At 45.4% G+C, this 21,175-nt stretch overlaps 7 non-coding genes across 7 annotated transcripts; all 7 read right to left on the bottom strand.

Annotated features, from left to right (window-relative positions):
* Nucleotides 1-53: 53 nt before the first annotated feature.
* On the bottom strand, nt 54-125 carry Trnac-gca (transfer RNA cysteine (anticodon GCA)). The gene has a single exon. It is a non-coding gene; the product is annotated as a tRNA-Cys (tRNA).
* A 4,656-nt stretch (nt 126-4,781) lies between these two features.
* Nucleotides 4,782-4,853, bottom strand: Trnac-gca (transfer RNA cysteine (anticodon GCA)). The gene has a single exon. It is a non-coding gene; the product is annotated as a tRNA-Cys (tRNA).
* A 945-nt stretch (nt 4,854-5,798) lies between these two features.
* On the bottom strand, nt 5,799-5,870 carry Trnac-gca (transfer RNA cysteine (anticodon GCA)). The gene has a single exon. It is a non-coding gene; the product is annotated as a tRNA-Cys (tRNA).
* A 4,616-nt stretch (nt 5,871-10,486) lies between these two features.
* Trnac-gca (transfer RNA cysteine (anticodon GCA)) lies at nt 10,487-10,558 on the bottom strand. The gene has a single exon. It is a non-coding gene; the product is annotated as a tRNA-Cys (tRNA).
* A 945-nt stretch (nt 10,559-11,503) lies between these two features.
* On the bottom strand, nt 11,504-11,575 carry Trnac-gca (transfer RNA cysteine (anticodon GCA)). The gene has a single exon. It is a non-coding gene; the product is annotated as a tRNA-Cys (tRNA).
* A 4,612-nt stretch (nt 11,576-16,187) lies between these two features.
* Nucleotides 16,188-16,259, bottom strand: Trnac-gca (transfer RNA cysteine (anticodon GCA)). Its single transcript has one exon. It is a non-coding gene; the product is annotated as a tRNA-Cys (tRNA).
* Nucleotides 16,260-17,204: 945 nt separating this feature from the next.
* Nucleotides 17,205-17,276, bottom strand: Trnac-gca (transfer RNA cysteine (anticodon GCA)). The gene has a single exon. It is a non-coding gene; the product is annotated as a tRNA-Cys (tRNA).
* Between the last annotated feature and the right edge of the window lie 3,899 nt (nt 17,277-21,175).

Genomic DNA, 21,175 nt, shown 5'->3' with positions numbered 1-21,175 from the left:
GAAACAGGACTGAGTGTGTGTGGTATCTTTATGAGTAAAAACAAACATGTGGTAGGGGGCACCTGGATTTGAACCAGGGACCTCTTGATCTGCAGTCAAATGCTCTACCCCTGAGCTATACCCCCACCTGTTTATTAATGTCTCATGGGCACTCAGAACGTGCATGGCCACTCCCTGACTGCTACCATCTGGCATGTGCACTTGCCAGTGCTCTGTCATCATCTGCTTCCTCCCATGAGGCCCAGCCCTGAGCTGCCTCTGCACATCTTGACTGCCATGTCCTCATGAATGTCTATCATTCTCCTGCTGAGATCCTAGCTGAGGCAGGAGGCTTCAGCTGGTGCTGCTTCAACCTTCGGCTCAACTAAAATCCACATGCAACACAATGGCTATTTAGCTGGACTTTGGAGGTGAGTGGGAGGCAGGAGTGGACAGAATGGAAAGTTCTTTGTCTGCTGAGAACTTCTTGGTCACTTTCTCTAGTAGGGACAAAGAAAACACTGCTGCTTAATAACCAAATCATTCAGTTATATCTACAAATCTACAAGTCACTCATATATAGAGATATGATGAAGGACATCTGGAGACCATAGTGACTGAAGCTTGACACAGTGCAGTGGTTGAGATCATGTGGTCAACAGGTGACAGTCTTGGAGCAGGGCTTGATTGACATAAAGTCCCAGAGTCTTGTTCTTGTACCTATGTAGACTCCCTTACAGGCCACCTCCACTGCCTCACCCAGTGAGGACCTGCACTGCCTCACCTGGACTCTACCAGGCTTGGATTTACCATGTTCTTTGCCCTAGGCCTTCCACATGACACACCGAATCCCTCCATATCCACAACACTGTAGCCTTTGCTGCTCAGTGTAGTTAGACATTTGGTTTCTTACAAACCCAGTTAGGTTAATGAATATATTTTTATTTTAATTTCAGATGTGGGATATGGGGATGCTTCAACAGCTGTTAACTGTAACTGCCTGCAGTTCTAGGAGGGGCATGGTTTTCTTCAACTGTAAATAGATCATTTTTGGAATTCTAGGGACTCTTGAGAGGGTATAAATATGAAAGTAAAGAGAGGGCCTGTGGCAGCTGTTGTTCCCCCCTGCTGTTGCTGGTTGATGCAGGTGCTTTTCTAGTGCTGGATTGCTGGATTGGATTGGTGGTTTGGTGGATTGGTGGTTTGGTGGATTGGTGGATGGGTGGATGGGTGGATGGGTGGATGGGTGGATGGGTGGATTGGTGGATTGGAGGATTGGTGGATTACTGGATTGGTGGATTGCTAAATTTGGTGGATTACTGCATTGGTGGATTGCTGGATTGGTGGATTGTTAGACTGCTGGATTGCTGGACTGGTGGATAACAGGATTGCTGTCTTGAGGTCTTATTGTCTTGATGTCTGCTGAATTGCAGGATTGCTGGATTGGTGTACTGCTGGACTGCTGGACTGCTGGACTGCTGGACTGATTGTTTAATCATTTGCTCGATTGCTTGGTTGTTAGATTGATGATTGCAGATATTCTGATAATAAAGATTGGACAGGCCCCCTAGGATCTCAGCATTTCTAATCAGCAGGAACTAGTCTAAAGAGGTCTAACCCCCTTTCCCCTCTAACCTTCTTTCTCTTCTACGGAATGTTAAGGTGTAGGAAGGCATTGGTGTGGAATAATGGTTGCAAGGGTGGCAGATAATAGAACACAATGAAGGAATCTAGGAAATTGTGCTTAAAGCTCAGCATCTGTGGGGACTCAGTTGGAGAATATCTCAGTGATGGTTTCCATTGCTATGATGAGACACCATGACTGAAGCAACCTCTATAAAGGACAATACTTAATTGGGGCTGGCTTACAGTTTCAGACATTCAGTTTATTATCATCATGATGGCACTCATGGCAGCGACCAGGCAGGCATGGTGCTGGAGAAAAAGACAAGAGTTCTGCATCCTGTTCTGACTACACTCAGGAGAGGCTGTCTTTCAGGGAGCTAGCTTGAATGTTTCAAAACCTACAGTGACACACTTCCTCCAATAAGAGACACCTACTCCAGCAAGGCCACACCTCCTAATAGTGCCATTCCCTGGGCCAAGCATATTGAAACCACCACCGAGAATCATAGTGCAAGGCTGGAGTCCTGCTCTGCTTCCCTCCTGTGCTTTTGCCTGCAAATTCCCTACCCGGTTTTCACTCCCTTCTCCACTCTAGCCTTCAGCACATTCTTGTATGGAGGATCTTTTCTGTGATTTCTCACCCTCTGGTCTCCTGCCTTATCATTTTCTGGTCCTAAATTGGAAGGAAAAACTGCAAATCTGAGAGTTATTTAGCCCCACGCTGGACCCAAACCATCAGGACACAGTCAGCAGGGACCAGGTATAAAGACTAGCTATTTGAACAGTCAGAGCTCAGCCTAAGTGGGACCAGGAATCTCTACTTGTGGACCCTTCTCCTGGAAGCCACCACAATGAGGCTAGAAGACCACAGAGATGTCAAAGATGTAAGAGAGGACCACAGCCAAAGGATGTAGTCTGTGGAGATGGAGACAAAGGAGAGGATTCAGGGATGCCCTGGCACAACTTCTGTGATTTGCATAGGATGATGAGGGCAAGCAGTCACAGAATGCTTCTTCTTGGGAAACTTCACTCATACATTTTCTCTGGTAAATATACTTCTGCTGTATATTTTACCCAAGAACATGACTTGTGCAAAGTAGCTAAACCATTATATACAAAAAAATCTTAGAAGCATCATTGGTGAATTCTTAAAGATATGTAAGCAATAACAGGAGGTTCACACAAGGGCTGCACATGCAGAGCATAAAGTTACCATTGCTTAACTCACTGCAGAGTCAGCACAGGCTTAATATCCAGTTTGGAGAGACATCTTGTGTGTGCCTGTGTGTGTGTGTGTGTGTGTGTGTGTGTGTGTGTGTGTGTGTGTCCACGTGAACTATCTTCAGAAAAACACTGTCATGTTGTTAGAAATATAAAGCATACAGTTGGTATTTGGTGACTACTAAGTAGAAACCAACCATAGGGTTTCAGATGAATATTTGAGAAAACTTCTGGATTCAACACAGGATCTCCATAGGCTCTATCAGTTGGTAAAGAAAAATATGCCAGTAGAGGCCCATGTGAGACTTCTCTTTCAAGTTGGGGGAGGAGCCAACATCCTCAAAGATTCCATTATAGTCTGTCACTCCATTAGACATATGACAATACATACACACAAGAGACAGGGACACTGACACCAGCACTGCGCATGATTTGAGACTGTGTTTGGTTTTATGGAATCTCGGTCACTTTGTACACTCTGTCACTATACCAGAAATAGCTGAGTCCATCAGCATAGTAGGGAGAGGGTATTGCATGTGGCTTGAACCTGAAAATGGACCCCCAGACAGAGTTATTAAATTAAAAGGCTGGTAAGCCAAGGACGGGTAAGATTCTGCACAGAGCCTAACCAACCTAAGACAGAAATGCATTGCTTTTGATAATGCATATTCCATGGTGGGTAAGGAAGGCATTCTTGTCAGAATGACCTAAAACAGGCTCAGTCTTGTTAATGAAATAAAAAATGGGGAGAGGCGGAGAGCCTATGGGGCTGCTCGGCAAGAATCTGACATGGGCCAAGGACAAGGAAATGGGCTGCTTGGCAGAAATATGACATTGGCCAAGTTCAAGAGAGTAGGCTTCAGCCAGGAATCTTACATTAGGTTAGAAGAAAGAAATAATTTCAGGCAGGAATATAAATCTTAGGCCAGAACAAAGAAGTAATTTCAGGCAGGAATATAAATCTTAGGCCAGAACAAAGAAGTAATTTCAAGGCAGGAATCTAAATTTTAGGCTAGAACAATGAAGGAGGCTTCAGACATGAGAATGACTTTGGGCTAGGACAGGGAAGTTGTCTCAGATATTTTGGTCACCCTGATAAGCCCTTAGAAACAGTGATCACGGGAGTGTTGGTGGAATTGTGTTTAATGCCTTGCTTGTTCTTTGACTATTTGTGTTTAGTGTCTTCCTTGTTCCTTGGCTATTTCCATCTATTGTTTTGCTAGTCCCTCAACCCAGAACTGACCTGAATACTTGCATGTAATGCTAATGGTATGAAAGCAAAAAGGAGGAGTGGGGATGGGATAGTGGCTTCTAGGGAGGGGAAATGGGGAAAGGGGATGACATCTGAAATATAAATAAATAAAATATCCAAAAAAGTCAGGATCTTTGTTGGAAACTTTATTACAAGAGGTAACACTTAACTAGGGACACATGGCTGCTGCAACACAGATGCTAGCCCTGTAGAACCAATGCCAGTCATGAACCACCACTGGATACAAACCAGGCCCTCGAGCAGCTTAGGAACCCTGTGATCTATGAAATCCATAGGATCTTATGTTCCCTCTTCCCTCTGAGAGCCTGTTCCCACATTCCCAGCTCTGATGAACCAATTGGACATCTCCAACTCTGGTGTGTTACCAGCCCAATATCCCCTACTCCATTTTGTTGAGGGTCCTTTGCTGATGCCCAGTGCATCAGTGTGTTGAATTCCATATGCTGAGAACCACTGATGTGGTTCTTACTAATAAAACATGGCTTTTATAGGTTGAGAAAACTCACTAGGCATTCTCAAAATGCTGAAGACTTGCTTACCAATGAGGAATCTGTTCGGTAATAACACAGCTGTAGCATCAATGGGTTGAATCTCCAGCCATGGGTCAAGAGAGAAAGTAGGTCTATGCCGTGAATGTGGACAGTGGAAGCACATGAGAGAAATTCCAAAAAGCACATGAAAAAGGGGGCACCTGGATTTGAACCAGGGACCTCTTGATCTGCAGTCAAATGCTCTACCCCTGAGCTATGCCCCCACTGGCACCAGTGTACACAGTTAAAATTTTTCATCTGGGTGGTGATACATTAGGGCTGACTGTAAAGTTAAATTACAGAACCTCACAAACCTATATTCCAGAAGTTGCCAGACCTGACTGTGGAGACGCCTTCCTCGGCTCTACAGCTTCCCTGTATCAGAACACACTAGGTAAACACACCTTCCCAGGCCAATCTGTGAATAGCATCATCAGCCAAGGATACAGAGAGGAGCAACCTGAAGACCCTGAGACCACGTCATACTCCTGGATTAGCCCCTAAGCTGGCCAACTGCCTTCCACCGGAGCCCCCAGACATCCCTCTCTTGCTCCCCCAAAGACAGATGGGCTGTCACTCAGAGTACCCAGAGCCCCTAGCCAGCACTGTCAACAGCAACACTGCAGGATCCCTGTCTACCTGGGACCGCAGCTCATGCCAGTCTGTAGTCTCTGAGGGTGAAGCAAGTAAGCAGTGGGCTCTGGAAGAAGGAAGAGAAACTCACAAGGGAAATGTCCACCCTACACAGACAGTCCAGTTCTCTGACTGGCCTCCTTAGTTCTCACTACAGATTCAGCACAGACTCACAGAGGCACATACTTCTATGGTTAGGCTTTCCTTTCTGGTCCTTGACACTGGCTGTCACTGTAACTGCTGTGTCTACAGAGTTCCTAATACTCCCTTATAATTCTTGTCTTCTACTTTACATCCTATCTACATGTCCACATGCTAACAGAACCAGAGAAACTAGGTCTATGCAGGAACAGGGGAGACAGATGACAAGAGTGGGAGGGGCAGTTGGCATGTAGGAAGAGATGGGAGACAGCCACCCATCCACATGACAGGCTGGTCTGGAGCCCCCACGTCTGGTGAGGTCCATGACTGGAACGAATGGAAGAAACAGGACTGAGTGTGTGTGGTATCTTTATGAGTAAAAACAAACATGTGGTAGGGGGCACCTGGATTTGAACCAGGGACCTCTTGATCTGCAGTCAAATGCTCTACCCCTGAGCTATACCCCCACCTGTTTATTAATGTCTCATGGGCACTCAGAACGTGCATGGCCACTCCCTGACTGCTACCATCTGGCATGTGCACTTGCCAGTGCTCTGTCATCAACTGCTTCCTCTCCTGAGGCCCAGCCCTGAGCTGCCTCTGCACATCTGACTGCCATGTCCTCATGAATGTCTATCATTCTCCTGCTGAGATCCTAGCTGAGGCAGGAGGCTTCAGCTGGTGCTGCTTCAACCTTCGACTCAACTAAAATCCACATGCAACACAATGGCTATTTAGCTGGACTTTGGAGGTGAGTGGGAGGCAGGAGTGGACAGAATGGAAAGTTCTTTGTCTGCTGAGAACTTCTTGGTCACTTTCTCTAGTAGGGACAAAGAAAACACTCCTGCTTAACAACCAAGTCATTCAGTTATATCTACAAATCTACAAGTCACTCATATATAGAGATATGATGAAGGACATCTGGAGACCATAGTGACTGAAGCTTGACACAGTGCAGTGGTTGAGATCATGTGGTCAACACGTGGCAGTCTTGGAGCAGGGCTTGATTGACATAAAGTCCCAGAGTCTTGTTCTTGTACCTATGTAGACTCCCTTATTAGCACAGGCCACCTCCACTGCCTCACCCAGTGAGGACCTGCACTGCCTCACCTGGGCTCTACCAGGCTTGGATTTACCATGTTCTTTGCCCTAGGCCTTCCACATGACACACCGAATCCCTCCATATCCACAACACTGTAGCCTTTGCTGCTCAGTGTAGTTAGACATTTGGTTTCTTACAAACCCAGTTAGGTTAATGAATATATTTTTATTTTAATTTCAGATGTGGGATATGGGGATGCTTCAACAGCTGTTAACTGTAACTGCCTGGAGTTCTAGGAGGGGCATGATTTTCTTCAACTGTAAATAGATCATTTTTGGAATTCTAGGGACTCTTGAGAAGGTATAAATATGAAAGTTCAGAGAGGGCCTGTGGCAGCTGTTGCTTCCCCCTGCTGTTTCTGGTTAATGTTGGTGCTATTGCTAGTGTTAGATTGATGAATTGCTAGATTTGTGGATTGGTGGATTGGTGGATTGCTGCATTGCTGGATTGGGGGATTGGTGGATTGCCGGATTTCTGGATTGCTGGATTTGGTAGTTTACTAGATTGGTGAATTGCTGGATTGCTGGACTGGTGGGTTCCTGCATTGCTGGATTGCAGGATTGCTGGATTGCTGGACTGGTGGATTACAGGATTGCTGTCTTGAGGTCTTGCTGTCTTGCTGGATTGCTGAAATTGTGGATTGGTGGATTGCAGGATTGCTGGATTGGTATACTGCTGGATTGATCATTTGCTCGATTGCTTGACTGTTAGGTTGATGACTGCAGATATTCTCACAATAAAGATTGGAAAGGCCCCCTAGGATCTCAGCACTTCTAATCAGCAGGAACTAGTCTAAAGAGGTCTAACCCCCTTTCCCCTCTAACCTTCTTTCTCTTCTACGGAATGTTAAGGTGTAGGAAGGCATTGGTGTGGAATAATGGTTGCAAGGGTGGCAGATAATAGAACACAATGAAGGAATCTAGGAAATTGTGCTTAAAGCTCAGCATCTGTGGGGACTCAGTTGGAGAATATCTCAGTGATGGTTTCCATTGCTATGATGAGACACCATGACTGAAGCAACCTCTATAAAGGACAATACTTAATTGGGGCTGGCTTACAGTTTCAGACATTCAGTTTATTATCATCATGATGGCACTCATGGCAGCGACCAGGCAGGCATGGTGCTGGAGAAAAAGACAAGAGTTCTGCATCCTGTTCTGACTACACTCAGGAGAGGCTGTCTTTCAGGGAGCTAGCTTGAATGTTTCAAAACCTACAGTGACACACTTCCTCCAATAAGAGACACCTACTCCAGCAAGGCCACACCTCCTAATAGTGCCATTCCCTGGGCCAAGCATATTGAAACCACCACCGAGAATCATAGTGCAAGGCTGGAGTCCTGCTCTGCTTCCCTCCTGTGCTTTTGCCTGCAAATTCCCTACCCGGTTTTCACTCCCTTCTCCACTCTAGCCTTCAGCACATTCTTGTATGGAGGATCTTTTCTGTGATTTCTCACCCTCTGGTCTCCTGCCTTATCATTTTCTGGTCCTAAATTGGAAGGAAAAACTGCAAATCTGAGAGTTATTTAGCCCCACGCTGGACCCAAACCATCAGGACACAGTCAGCAGGGACCAGGTATAAAGACTAGCTATTTGAACAGTCAGAGCTCAGCCTAAGTGGGACCAGGAATCTCTACTTGTGGACCCTTCTCCTGGAAGCCACCACAATGAGGCTAGAAGACCACAGAGATGTCAAAGATGTAAGAGAGGACCACAGCCAAAGGATGTAGTCTGTGGAGATGGAGACAAAGGAGAGGATTCAGGGATGCCCTGGCACAACTTCTGTGATTTGCATAGGATGATGAGGGCAAGCAGTCACAGAATGCTTCTTCTTGGGAAACTTCACTCATACATTTTCTCTGGTAAATATACTTCTGCTGTATATTTTACCCAAGAACATGACTTGTGCAAAGTAGCTAAACCATTATATACAAAAAAATCTTAGAAGCATCATTGGTGAATTCTTAAAGATATGTAAGCAATAACAGGAGGTTCACACAAGGGCTGCACATGCAGAGCATAAAGTTACCATTGCTTAACTCACTGCAGAGTCAGCACAGGCTTAATATCCAGTTTGGAGAGACATCTTGTGTGTGCCTGTGTGTGTGTGTGTGTGTGTGTGTGTGTGTGTGTCCACGTGAACTATCTTCAGAAAAACACTGTCATGTTGTTAGAAATATAAAGCATACAGTTGGTATTTGGTGACTACTAAGTAGAAACCAACCATAGGGTTTCAGATGAATATTTGAGAAAACTTCTGGATTCAACACAGGATCTCCATAGGCTCTATCAGTTGGTAAAGAAAAATATGCCAGTAGAGGCCCATGTGAGACTTCTCTTTCAAGTTGGGGGAGGAGCCAACATCCTCAAAGATTCCATTATAGTCTGTCACTCCATTAGACATATGACAATACATACACACAAGAGACAGGGACACTGACACCAGCACTGCGCATGATTTGAGACTGTGTTTGGTTTTATGGAATCTCGGTCACTTTGTACACTCTGTCACTATACCAGAAATAGCTGAGTCCATCAGCATAGTAGGGAGAGGGTATTGCATGTGGCTTGAACCTGAAAATGGACCCCCAGACAGAGTTATTAAATTAAAAGGCTGGTAAGCCAAGGACGGGTAAGATTCTGCACAGAGCCTAACCAACCTAAGACAGAAATGCATTGCTTTTGATAATGCATATTCCATGGTGGGTAAGGAAGGCATTCTTGTCAGAATGACCTAAAACAGGCTCAGTCTTGTTAATGAAATAAAAAATGGGGAGAGGCGGAGAGCCTATGGGGCTGCTCGGCAAGAATCTGACATGGGCCAAGGACAAGGAAATGGGCTGCTTGGCAGAAATATGACATTGGCCAAGTTCAAGAGAGTAGGCTTCAGCCAGGAATCTTACATTAGGTTAGAAGAAAGAAATAATTTCAGGCAGGAATATAAATCTTAGGCCAGAACAAAGAAGTAATTTCAGGCAGGAATATAAATCTTAGGCCAGAACAAAGAAGTAATTTCAAGGCAGGAATCTAAATTTTAGGCTAGAACAATGAAGGAGGCTTCAGACATGAGAATGACTTTGGGCTAGGACAGGGAAGTTGTCTCAGATATTTTGGTCACCCTGATAAGCCCTTAGAAACAGTGATCACGGGAATGTTGGTGGAATTGTGTTTAATGCCTTGCTTGTTCTTTGACTATTTGTGTTTAGTGTCTTCCTTGTTCCTTGGCTATTTCCATCTATTGTTTTGCTAGTCCCTCAACCCAGAACTGACCTGAATACTTGCATGTAATGCTAATGGTATGAAAGCAAAAAGGAGGAGTGGGGATGGGATAGTGGCTTCTAGGGAGGGGAAATGGGGAAAGGGGATGACATCTGAAATATAAATAAATAAAATATCCAAAAAAGTCAGGATCTTTGTTGGAAACTTTATTACAAGAGGTAACACTTAACTAGGGACACATGGCTGCTGCAACACAGATGCTAGCCCTGTAGAACCAATGCCAGTCATGAACCACCACTGGATACAAACCAGGCCCTCGAGCAGCTTAGGAACCCTGTGATCTATGAAATCCATAGGATCTTATGTTCCCTCTTCCCTCTGAGAGCCTGTTCCCACATTCCCAGCTCTGATGAACCAATTGGACATCTCCAACTCTGGTGTGTTACCAGCCCAATATCCCCTACTCCATTTTGTTGAGGGTCCTTTGCTGATGCCCAGTGCATCAGTGTGTTGAATTCCATATGCTGAGAACCACTGATGTGGTTCTTACTAATAAAACATGGCTTTTATAGGTTGAGAAAACTCACTAGGCATTCTCAAAATGCTGAAGACTTGCTTACCAATGAGGAATCTGTTCGGTAATAACACAGCTGTAGCATCAATGGGTTGAATCTCCAGCCATGGGTCAAGAGAGAAAGTAGGTCTATGCCGTGAATGTGGACAGTGGAAGCACATGAGAGAAATTCCAAAAAGCACATGAAAAAGGGGGCACCTGGATTTGAACCAGGGACCTCTTGATCTGCAGTCAAATGCTCTACCCCTGAGCTATGCCCCCACTGGCACCAGTGTACACAGTTAAAATTTTTCATCTGGGTGGTGATACATTAGGGCTGACTGTAAAGTTAAATTACAGAACCTCACAAACCTATATTCCAGAAGTTGCCAGACCTGACTGTGGAGACGCCTTCCTCGGCTCTACAGCTTCCCTGTATCAGAACACACTAGGTAAACACACCTTCCCAGGCCAATCTGTGAATAGCATCATCAGCCAAGGATACAGAGAGGAGCAACCTGAAGACCCTGAGACCACGTCATACTCCTGGATTAGCCCCTAAGCTGGCCAACTGCCTTCCACCGGAGCCCCCAGACATCCCTCTCTTGCTCCCCCAAAGACAGATGGGCTGTCACTCAGAGTACCCAGAGCCCCTAGCCAGCACTGTCAACAGCAACACTGCAGGATCCCTGTCTACCTGGGACCGCAGCTCATGCCAGTCTGTAGTCTCTGAGGGTGAAGCAAGTAAGCAGTGGGCTCTGGAAGAAGGAAGAGAAACTCACAAGGGAAATGTCCACCCTACACAGACAGTCCAGTTCTCTGACTGGCCTCCTTAGTTCTCACTACAGATTCAGCACAGACTCACAGAGGCACATACTTCTATGGTTAGGCTTTCCTTTCTGGTCCTTGACACTGGCTGTCACTGTAACTGCTGTGTCTACAGAGTTCCTAATACTCCCTTATAATTCTTGTCTTCTACTTTACATCCTATCTACATGTCCACATGCTAACAGAACCAGAGAAACTAGGTCTATGCAGGAACAGGGGAGACAGATGACAAGAGTGGGAGGGGCAGTTGGCATGTAGGAAGAGATGGGAGACAGCCACCCATCCACATGACAGGCTGGTCTGGAGCCCCCACGTCTGGTGAGGTCCATGACTGGAACGAATGGAAGAAACAGGACTGAGTGTGTGTGGTATCTTTATGAGTAAAAACAAACATGTGGTAGGGGGCACCTGGATTTGAACCAGGGACCTCTTGATCTGCAGTCAAATGCTCTACCCCTGAGCTATACCCCCACCTGTTTATTAATGTCTCATGGGCACTCAGAACGTGCATGGCCACTCCCTGACTGCTACCATCTGGCATGTGCACTTGCCAGTGCTCTGTCATCAACTGCTTCCTCTCCTGAGGCCCAGCCCTGAGCTGCCTCTGCACATCTGACTGCCATGTCCTCATGAATGTCTATCATTCTCCTGCTGAGATCCTAGCTGAGGCAGGAGGCTTCAGCTGGTGCTGCTTCAACCTTCGACTCAACTAAAATCCACATGCAACACAATGGCTATTTAGCTGGACTTTGGAGGTGAGTGGGAGGCAGGAGTGGACAGAATGGAAAGTTCTTTGTCTGCTGAGAACTTCTTGGTCACTTTCTCTAGTAGGGACAAAGAAAACACTCCTGCTTAACAACCAAGTCATTCAGTTATATCTACAAATCTACAAGTCACTCATATATAGAGATATGATGAAGGACATCTGGAGACCATAGTGACTGAAGCTTGACACAGTGCAGTGGTTGAGATCATGTGGTCAACACGTGGCAGTCTTGGAGCAGGGCTTGATTGACATAAAGTCCCAGAGTCTTGTTCTTGTACCTATGTAGACTCCCTTATTAGCACAGGCCACCTCCACTGCCTCACCCAGTGAGGACCTGCACTGCCTCACCTGGGCTCTACCAGGCTTGGATTTACCATGTTCTTTGCCCTAGGCCTTCCACATGACACACCGAATCCCTCCATATCCACAACACTGTAGCCTTTGCTGCTCAGTGTAGTTAGACATTTGGTTTCTTACAAACCCAGTTAGGTTAATGAATATATTTTTATTTTAATTTCAGATGTGGGATATGGGGATGCTTCAACAGCTGTTAACTGTAACTGCCTGGAGTTCTAGGAGGGGCATGATTTTCTTCAACTGTAAATAGATCATTTTTGGAATTCTAGGGACTCTTGAGAAGGTATAAATATGAAAGTTCAGAGAGGGCCTGTGGCAGCTGTTGCTTCCCCCTGCTGTTTCTGGTTAATGTTGGTGCTATTGCTAGTGTTAGATTGATGAATTGCTAGATTTGTGGATTGGTGGATTGGTGGATTGCTGCATTGCTGGATTGGGGGATTGGTGGATTGCCGGATTTCTGGATTGCTGGATTTGGTAGTTTACTAGATTGGTGAATTGCTGGATTGCTGGACTGGTGGGTTCCTGCATTGCTGGATTGCAGGATTGCTGGATTGCTGGACTGGTGGATTACAGGATTGCTGTCTTGAGGTCTTGCTGTCTTGCTGGATTGCTGAAATTGTGGATTGGTGGATTGCAGGATTGCTGGATTGGTATACTGCTGGATTGATCATTTGCTCGATTGCTTGACTGTTAGGTTGATGACTGCAGATATTCTCACAATAAAGATTGGAAAGGCCCCCTAGGATCTCAGCACTTCTAATCAGCAGGAACTAGTCTAAAGAGGTCTAACCCCCTTTCCCCTCTAACCTTCTTTCTCTTCTACGGAATGTTAAGGTGTAGGAAGGCATTGGTGTGGAATAATGGTTGCAAGGGTGGCAGATAATAGAACACAATGAAGGAATCTAGGAAATTGTGCTTAAAGCTCAGCATCTGTGGGGACTCAGTTGGAGAATATCTCAGTGATGGTTTCCATTGCTATGATGAGACACCATGACTGAAGCAACCTCTATAAAGGACAATACTTAATTGGGGCTGGCTTACAGTTTCAGACATTCAGTTTATTATCATCATGATGGCACTCATGGCAGCGACCAGGCAGGCATGGTGCTGGAGAAAAAGACAAGAGTTCTGCATCCTGTTCTGACTACACTCAGGAGAGGCTGTCTTTCAGGGAGCTAGCTTGAATGTTTCAAAACCTACAGTGACACACTTCCTCCAATAAGAGACACCTACTCCAGCAAGGCCACACCTCCTAATAGTGCCATTCCCTGGGCCAAGCATATTGAAACCACCACCGAGAATCATAGTGCAAGGCTGGAGTCCTGCTCTGCTTCCCTCCTGTGCTTTTGCCTGCAAATTCCCTACCCGGTTTTCACTCCCTTCTCCACTCTAGCCTTCAGCACATTCTTGTATGGAGGATCTTTTCTGTGATTTCTCACCCTCTGGTCTCCTGCCTTATCATTTTCTGGTCCTAAATTGGAAGGAAAAACTGCAAATCTGAGAGTTATTTAGCCCCACGCTGGACCCAAACCATCAGGACACAGTCAGCAGGGACCAGGTATAAAGACTAGCTATTTGAACAGTCAGAGCTCAGCCTAAGTGGGACCAGGAATCTCTACTTGTGGACCCTTCTCCTGGAAGCCACCACAATGAGGCTAGAAGACCACAGAGATGTCAAAGATGTAAGAGAGGACCACAGCCAAAGGATGTAGTCTGTGGAGATGGAGACAAAGGAGAGGATTCAGGGATGCCCTGGCACAACTTCTGTGATTTGCATAGGATGATGAGGGCAAGCAGTCACAGAATGCTTCTTCTTGGGAAACTTCACTCATACATTTTCTCTGGTAAATATACTTCTGCTGTATATTTTACCCAAGAACATGACTTGTGCAAAGTAGCTAAACCATTATATACAAAAAAATCTTAGAAGCATCATTGGTGAATTCTTAAAGATATGTAAGCAATAACAGGAGGTTCACACAAGGGCTGCACATGCAGAGCATAAAGTTACCATTGCTTAACTCACTGCAGAGTCAGCACAGGCTTAATATCCAGTTTGGAGAGACATCTTGTGTGTGCCTGTGTGTGTGTGTGTGTGTGTGTGTGTGTGTCCACGTGAACTATCTTCAGAAAAACACTGTCATGTTGTTAGAAATATAAAGCATACAGTTGGTATTTGGTGACTACTAAGTAGAAACCAACCATAGGGTTTCAGATGAATATTTGAGAAAACTTCTGGATTCAACACAGGATCTCCATAGGCTCTATCAGTTGGTAAAGAAAAATATGCCAGTAGAGGCCCATGTGAGACTTCTCTTTCAAGTTGGGGGAGGAGCCAACATCCTCAAAGATTCCATTATAGTCTGTCACTCCATTAGACATATGACAATACATACACACAAGAGACAGGGACACTGACACCAGCACTGCGCATGATTTGAGACTGTGTTTGGTTTTATGGAATCTCGGTCACTTTGTACACTCTGTCACTATACCAGAAATAGCTGAGTCCATCAGCATAGTAGGGAGAGGGTATTGCATGTGGCTTGAACCTGAAAATGGACCCCCAGACAGAGTTATTAAATTAAAAGGCTGGTAAGCCAAGGACGGGTAAGATTCTGCACAGAGCCTAACCAACCTAAGACAGAAATGCATTGCTTTTGATAATGCATATTCCATGGTGGGTAAGGAAGGCATTCTTGTCAGAATGACCTAAAACAGGCTCAGTCTTGTTAATGAAATAAAAAATGGGGAGAGGCGGAGAGCCTATGGGGCTGCTCGGCAAGAATCTGACATGGGCCAAGGACAAGGAAATGGGCTGCTTGGCAGAAATATGACATTGGCCAAGTTCAAGAGAGTAGGCTTCAGCCAGGAATCTTACATTAGGTTAGAAGAAAGAAATAATTTCAGGCAGGAATATAAATCTTAGGCCAGAACAAAGAAGTAATTTCAGGCAGGAATATAAATCTTAGGCCAGAACAAAGAAGTAATTTCAAGGCAGGAATCTAAATTTTAGGCTAGAACAATGAAGGAGGCTTCAGACATGAGAATGACTTTGGGCTAGGACAGGGAAGTTGTCTCAGATATTTTGGTCACCCTGATAAGCCCTTAGAAACAGTGATCACGGGAGTGTTGGTGGAATTGTGTTTAATGCCTTGCTTGTTCTTTGACTATTTGTGTTTAGTGTCTTCCTTGTTCCTTGGCTATTTCCATCTATTGTTTTGCTAGTCCCTCAACCCAGAACTGACCTGAATACTTGCATGTAATGCTAATGGTATGAAAGCAAAAAGGAGGAGTGGGGATGGGATAGTGGCTTCTAGGGAGGGGAAATGGGGAAAGGGGATGACATCTGAAATATAAATAAATAAAATATCCAAAAAAGTCAGGATCTTTGTTGGAAACTTTATTACAAGAGGTAACACTTAACTAGGGACACATGGCTGCTGCAACACAGATGCTAGCCCTGTAGAACCAATGCCAGTCATGAACCACCACTGGATACAAACCAGGCCCTCGAGCAGCTTAGGAACCCTGTGATCTATGAAATCCATAGGATCTTATGTTCCCTCTTCCCTCTGAGAGCCTGTTCCCACATTCCCAGCTCTGATGAACCAATTGGACATCTCCAACTCTGGTGTGTTACCAGCCCAATATCCCCTACTCCATTTTGTTGAGGGTCCTTTGCTGATGCCCAGTGCATCAGTGTGTTGAATTCCATATGCTGAGAACCACTGATGTGGTTCTTACTAATAAAACATGGCTTTTATAGGTTGAGAAAACTCACTAGGCATTCTCAAAATGCTGAAGACTTGCTTACCAATGAGGAATCTGTTCGGTAATAACACAGCTGTAGCATCAATGGGTTGAATCTCCAGCCATGGGTCAAGAGAGAAAGTAGGTCTATGCCGTGAATGTGGACAGTGGAAGCACATGAGAGAAATTCCAAAAAGCACATGAAAAAGGGGGCACCTGGATTTGAACCAGGGACCTCTTGATCTGCAGTCAAATGCTCTACCCCTGAGCTATGCCCCCACTGGCACCAGTGTACACAGTTAAAATTTTTCATCTGGGTGGTGATACATTAGGGCTGACTGTAAAGTTAAATTACAGAACCTCACAAACCTATATTCCAGAAGTTGCCAGACCTGACTGTGGAGACGCCTTCCTCGGCTCTACAGCTTCCCTGTATCAGAACACACTAGGTAAACACACCTTCCCAGGCCAATCTGTGAATAGCATCATCAGCCAAGGATACAGAGAGGAGCAACCTGAAGACCCTGAGACCACGTCATACTCCTGGATTAGCCCCTAAGCTGGCCAACTGCCTTCCACCGGAGCCCCCAGACATCCCTCTCTTGCTCCCCCAAAGACAGATGGGCTGTCACTCAGAGTACCCAGAGCCCCTAGCCAGCACTGTCAACAGCAACACTGCAGGATCCCTGTCTACCTGGGACCGCAGCTCATGCCAGTCTGTAGTCTCTGAGGGTGAAGCAAGTAAGCAGTGGGCTCTGGAAGAAGGAAGAGAAACTCACAAGGGAAATGTCCACCCTACACAGACAGTCCAGTTCTCTGACTGGCCTCCTTAGTTCTCACTACAGATTCAGCACAGACTCACAGAGGCACATACTTCTATGGTTAGGCTTTCCTTTCTGGTCCTTGACACTGGCTGTCACTGTAACTGCTGTGTCTACAGAGTTCCTAATACTCCCTTATAATTCTTGTCTTCTACTTTACATCCTATCTACATGTCCACATGCTAACAGAACCAGAGAAACTAGGTCTATGCAGGAACAGGGGAGACAGATGACAAGAGTGGGAGGGGCAGTTGGCATGTAGGAAGAGATGGGAGACAGCCACCCATCCACATGACAGGCTGGTCTGGAGCCCCCACGTCTGGTGAGGTCCATGACTGGAACGAATGGAAGAAACAGGACTGAGTGTGTGTGGTATCTTTATGAGTAAAAACAAACATGTGGTAGGGGGCACCTGGATTTGAACCAGGGACCTCTTGATCTGCAGTCAAATGCTCTACCCCTGAGCTATACCCCCACCTGTTTATTAATGTCTCATGGGCACTCAGAACGTGCATGGCCACTCCCTGACTGCTACCATCTGGCATGTGCACTTGCCAGTGCTCTGTCATCAACTGCTTCCTCTCCTGAGGCCCAGCCCTGAGCTGCCTCTGCACATCTGACTGCCATGTCCTCATGAATGTCTATCATTCTCCTGCTGAGATCCTAGCTGAGGCAGGAGGCTTCAGCTGGTGCTGCTTCAACCTTCGACTCAACTAAAATCCACATGCAACACAATGGCTATTTAGCTGGACTTTGGAGGTGAGTGGGAGGCAGGAGTGGACAGAATGGAAAGTTCTTTGTCTGCTGAGAACTTCTTGGTCACTTTCTCTAGTAGGGACAAAGAAAACACTGCTGCTTAATAACCAAAGTCATTCAGTTATATCTACAAATCTACAAGTCACTCATATATAGAGATATGATGAAGGACATCTGGAGACCATAGTGACTGAAGCTTGACACAGTGCAGTGGTTGAGATCATGTGGTCAACACGTGGCAGTCTTGGAGCAGGGCTTGATTGACATAAAGTCCCAGAGTCTTGTTCTTGTACCTATGTAGACTCCCTTATTAGCACAGGCCACCTCCACTGCCTCACCCAGTGAGGACCTGCACTGCCTCACCTGGGCTCTACCAGGCTTGGATTTACCATGTTCTTTGCCCTAGGCCTTCCACATGACACACCGAATCCCTCCATATCCACAACACTGTAGCCTTTGCTGCTCAGTGTAGTTAGACATTTGGTTTCTTACAAACCCAGTTAGGTTAATGAATATATTTTTATTTTAATTTCAGATGTGGGATATGGGGATGCTTCAACAGCTGTTAACTGTAACTGCCTGGAGTTCTAGGAGGGGCATGATTTTCTTCAACTGTAAATAGATCATTTTTGGAATTCTAGGGACTCTTGAGAAGGTATAAATATGAAAGTTCAGAGAGGGCCTGTGGCAGCTGTTGCTTCCCCCTGCTGTTTCTGGTTAATGTTGGTGCTATTGCTAGTGTTAGATTGATGAATTGCTAGATTTGTGGATTGGTGGATTGGTGGATTGCTGCATTGCTGGATTGGGGGATTGGTGGATTGCCGGATTTCTGGATTGCTGGATTTGGTAGTTTACTAGATTGGTGAATTGCTGGATTGCTGGACTGGTGGGTTCCTGCATTGCTGGATTGCAGGATTGCTGGATTGCTGGACTGGTGGATTACAGGATTGCTGTCTTGAGGTCTTGCTGTCTTGCTGGATTGCTGAAATTGTGGATTGGTGGATTGCAGGATTGCTGGATTGGTATACTGCTGGATTGATCATTTGCTCGATTGCTTGACTGTTAGGTTGATGACTGCAGATATTCTCACAATAAAGATTGGAAAGGCCCCCTAGGATCTCAGCACTTCTAATCAGCAGGAACTAGTCTAAAGAGGTCTAACCCCCTTTCCCCTCTAACCTTCTTTCTCTTCTACGGAATGTTAAGGTGTAGGAAGGCATTGGTGTGGAATAATGGTTGCAAGGGTGGCAGATAATAGAACACAATGAAGGAATCTAGGAAATTGTGCTTAAAGCTCAGCATCTGTGGGGACTCAGTTGGAGAATATCTCAGTGATGGTTTCCATTGCTATGATGAGACACCATGACTGAAGCAACCTCTATAAAGGACAATACTTAATTGGGGCTGGCTTACAGTTTCAGACATTCAGTTTATTATCATCATGATGGCACTCATGGCAGCGACCAGGCAGGCATGGTGCTGGAGAAAAAGACAAGAGTTCTGCATCCTGTTCTGACTACACTCAGGAGAGGCTGTCTTTCAGGGAGCTAGCTTGAATGTTTCAAAACCTACAGTGACACACTTCCTCCAATAAGAGACACCTACTCCAGCAAGGCCACACCTCCTAATAGTGCCATTCCCTGGGCCAAGCATATTGAAACCACCACCGAGAATCATAGTGCAAGGCTGGAGTCCTGCTCTGCTTCCCTCCTGTGCTTTTGCCTGCAAATTCCCTACCCGGTTTTCACTCCCTTCTCCACTCTAGCCTTCAGCACATTCTTGTATGGAGGATCTTTTCTGTGATTTCTCACCCTCTGGTCTCCTGCCTTATCATTTTCTGGTCCTAAATTGGAAGGAAAAACTGCAAATCTGAGAGTTATTTAGCCCCACGCTGGACCCAAACCATCAGGACACAGTCAGCAGGGACCAGGTATAAAGACTAGCTATTTGAACAGTCAGAGCTCAGCCTAAGTGGGACCAGGAATCTCTACTTGTGGACCCTTCTCCTGGAAGCCACCACAATGAGGCTAGAAGACCACAGAGATGTCAAAGATGTAAGAGAGGACCACAGCCAAAGGATGTAGTCTGTGGAGATGGAGACAAAGGAGAGGATTCAGGGATGCCCTGGCACAACTTCTGTGATTTGCATAGGATGATGAGGGCAAGCAGTCACAGAATGCTTCTTCTTGGGAAACTTCACTCATACATTTTCTCTGGTAAATATACTTCTGCTGTATATTTTACCCAAGAACATGACTTGTGCAAAGTAGCTAAACCATTATATACAAAAAATCTTAGAAGCATCATTGGTGAATTCTTAAAGATATGTAAGCAATAACAGGAGGTTCACACAAGGGCTGCACATGCAGAGCATAAAGTTACCATTGCTTAACTCACTGCAGAGTCAGCACAGGCTTAATATCCAGTTTGGAGAGACATCTTGTGTGTGCCTGTGTGTGTGTGTGTGTGTGTGTGTGTGTGTCCACGTGAACTATCTTCAGAAAAACACTGTCATGTTGTTAGAAATATAAAGCATACAGTTGGTATTTGGTGACTACTAAGTAGAAACCAACCATAGGGTTTCAGATGAATATTTGAGAAAACTTCTGGATTCAACACAGGATCTCCATAGGCTCTATCAGTTGGTAAAGAAAAATATGCCAGTAGAGGCCCATGTGAGACTTCTCTTTCAAGTTGGGGGAGGAGCCAACATCCTCAAAGATTCCATTATAGTCTGTCACTCCATTAGACATATGACAATACATACACACAAGAGACAGGGACACTGACACCAGCACTGCGCATGATTTGAGACTGTGTTTGGTTTTATGGAATCTCGGTCACTTTGTACACTCTGTCACTATACCAGAAATAGCTGAGTCCATCAGCATAGTAGGGAGAGGGTATTGCATGTGGCTTGAACCTGAAAATGGACCCCCAGACAGAGTTATTAAATTAAAAGGCTGGTAAGCCAAGGACGGGTAAGATTCTGCACAGAGCCTAACCAACCTAAGACAGAAATGCATTGCTTTTGATAATGCATATTCCATGGTGGGTAAGGAAGGCATTCTTGTCAGAATGACCTAAAACAGGCTCAGTCTTGTTAATGAAATAAAAAATGGGGAGAGGCGGAGAGCCTATGGGGCTGCTCGGCAAGAATCTGACATGGGCCAAGGACAAGGAAATGGGCTGCTTGGCAGAAATATGACATTGGCCAAGTTCAAGAGAGTAGGCTTCAGCCAGGAATCTTACATTAGGTTAGAAGAAAGAAATAATTTCAGGCAGGAATATAAATCTTAGGCCAGAACAAAGAAGTAATTTCAGGCAGGAATATAAATCTTAGGCCAGAACAAAGAAGTAATTTCAAGGCAGGAATCTAAATTTTAGGCTAGAACAATGAAGGAGGCTTCAGACATGAGAATGACTTTGGGCTAGGACAGGGAAGTTGTCTCAGATATTTTGGTCACCCTGATAAGCCCTTAGAAACAGTGATCACGGGAGTGTTGGTGGAATTGTGTTTAATGCCTTGCTTGTTCTTTGACTATTTGTGTTTAGTGTCTTCCTTGTTCCTTGGCTATTTCCATCTATTGTTTTGCTAGTCCCTCAACCCAGAACTGA

The sequence above is a fragment of the Arvicanthis niloticus genome, chromosome 15 (assembly GCF_011762505.2).
Source record: "Arvicanthis niloticus isolate mArvNil1 chromosome 15, mArvNil1.pat.X, whole genome shotgun sequence".
Lineage (NCBI taxonomy): Eukaryota > Metazoa > Chordata > Mammalia > Rodentia > Muridae > Arvicanthis > Arvicanthis niloticus.
The sequence above is the reverse complement of the archived record's forward strand: the minus strand, read 5'-3'. Positions and strand labels throughout refer to the sequence as shown.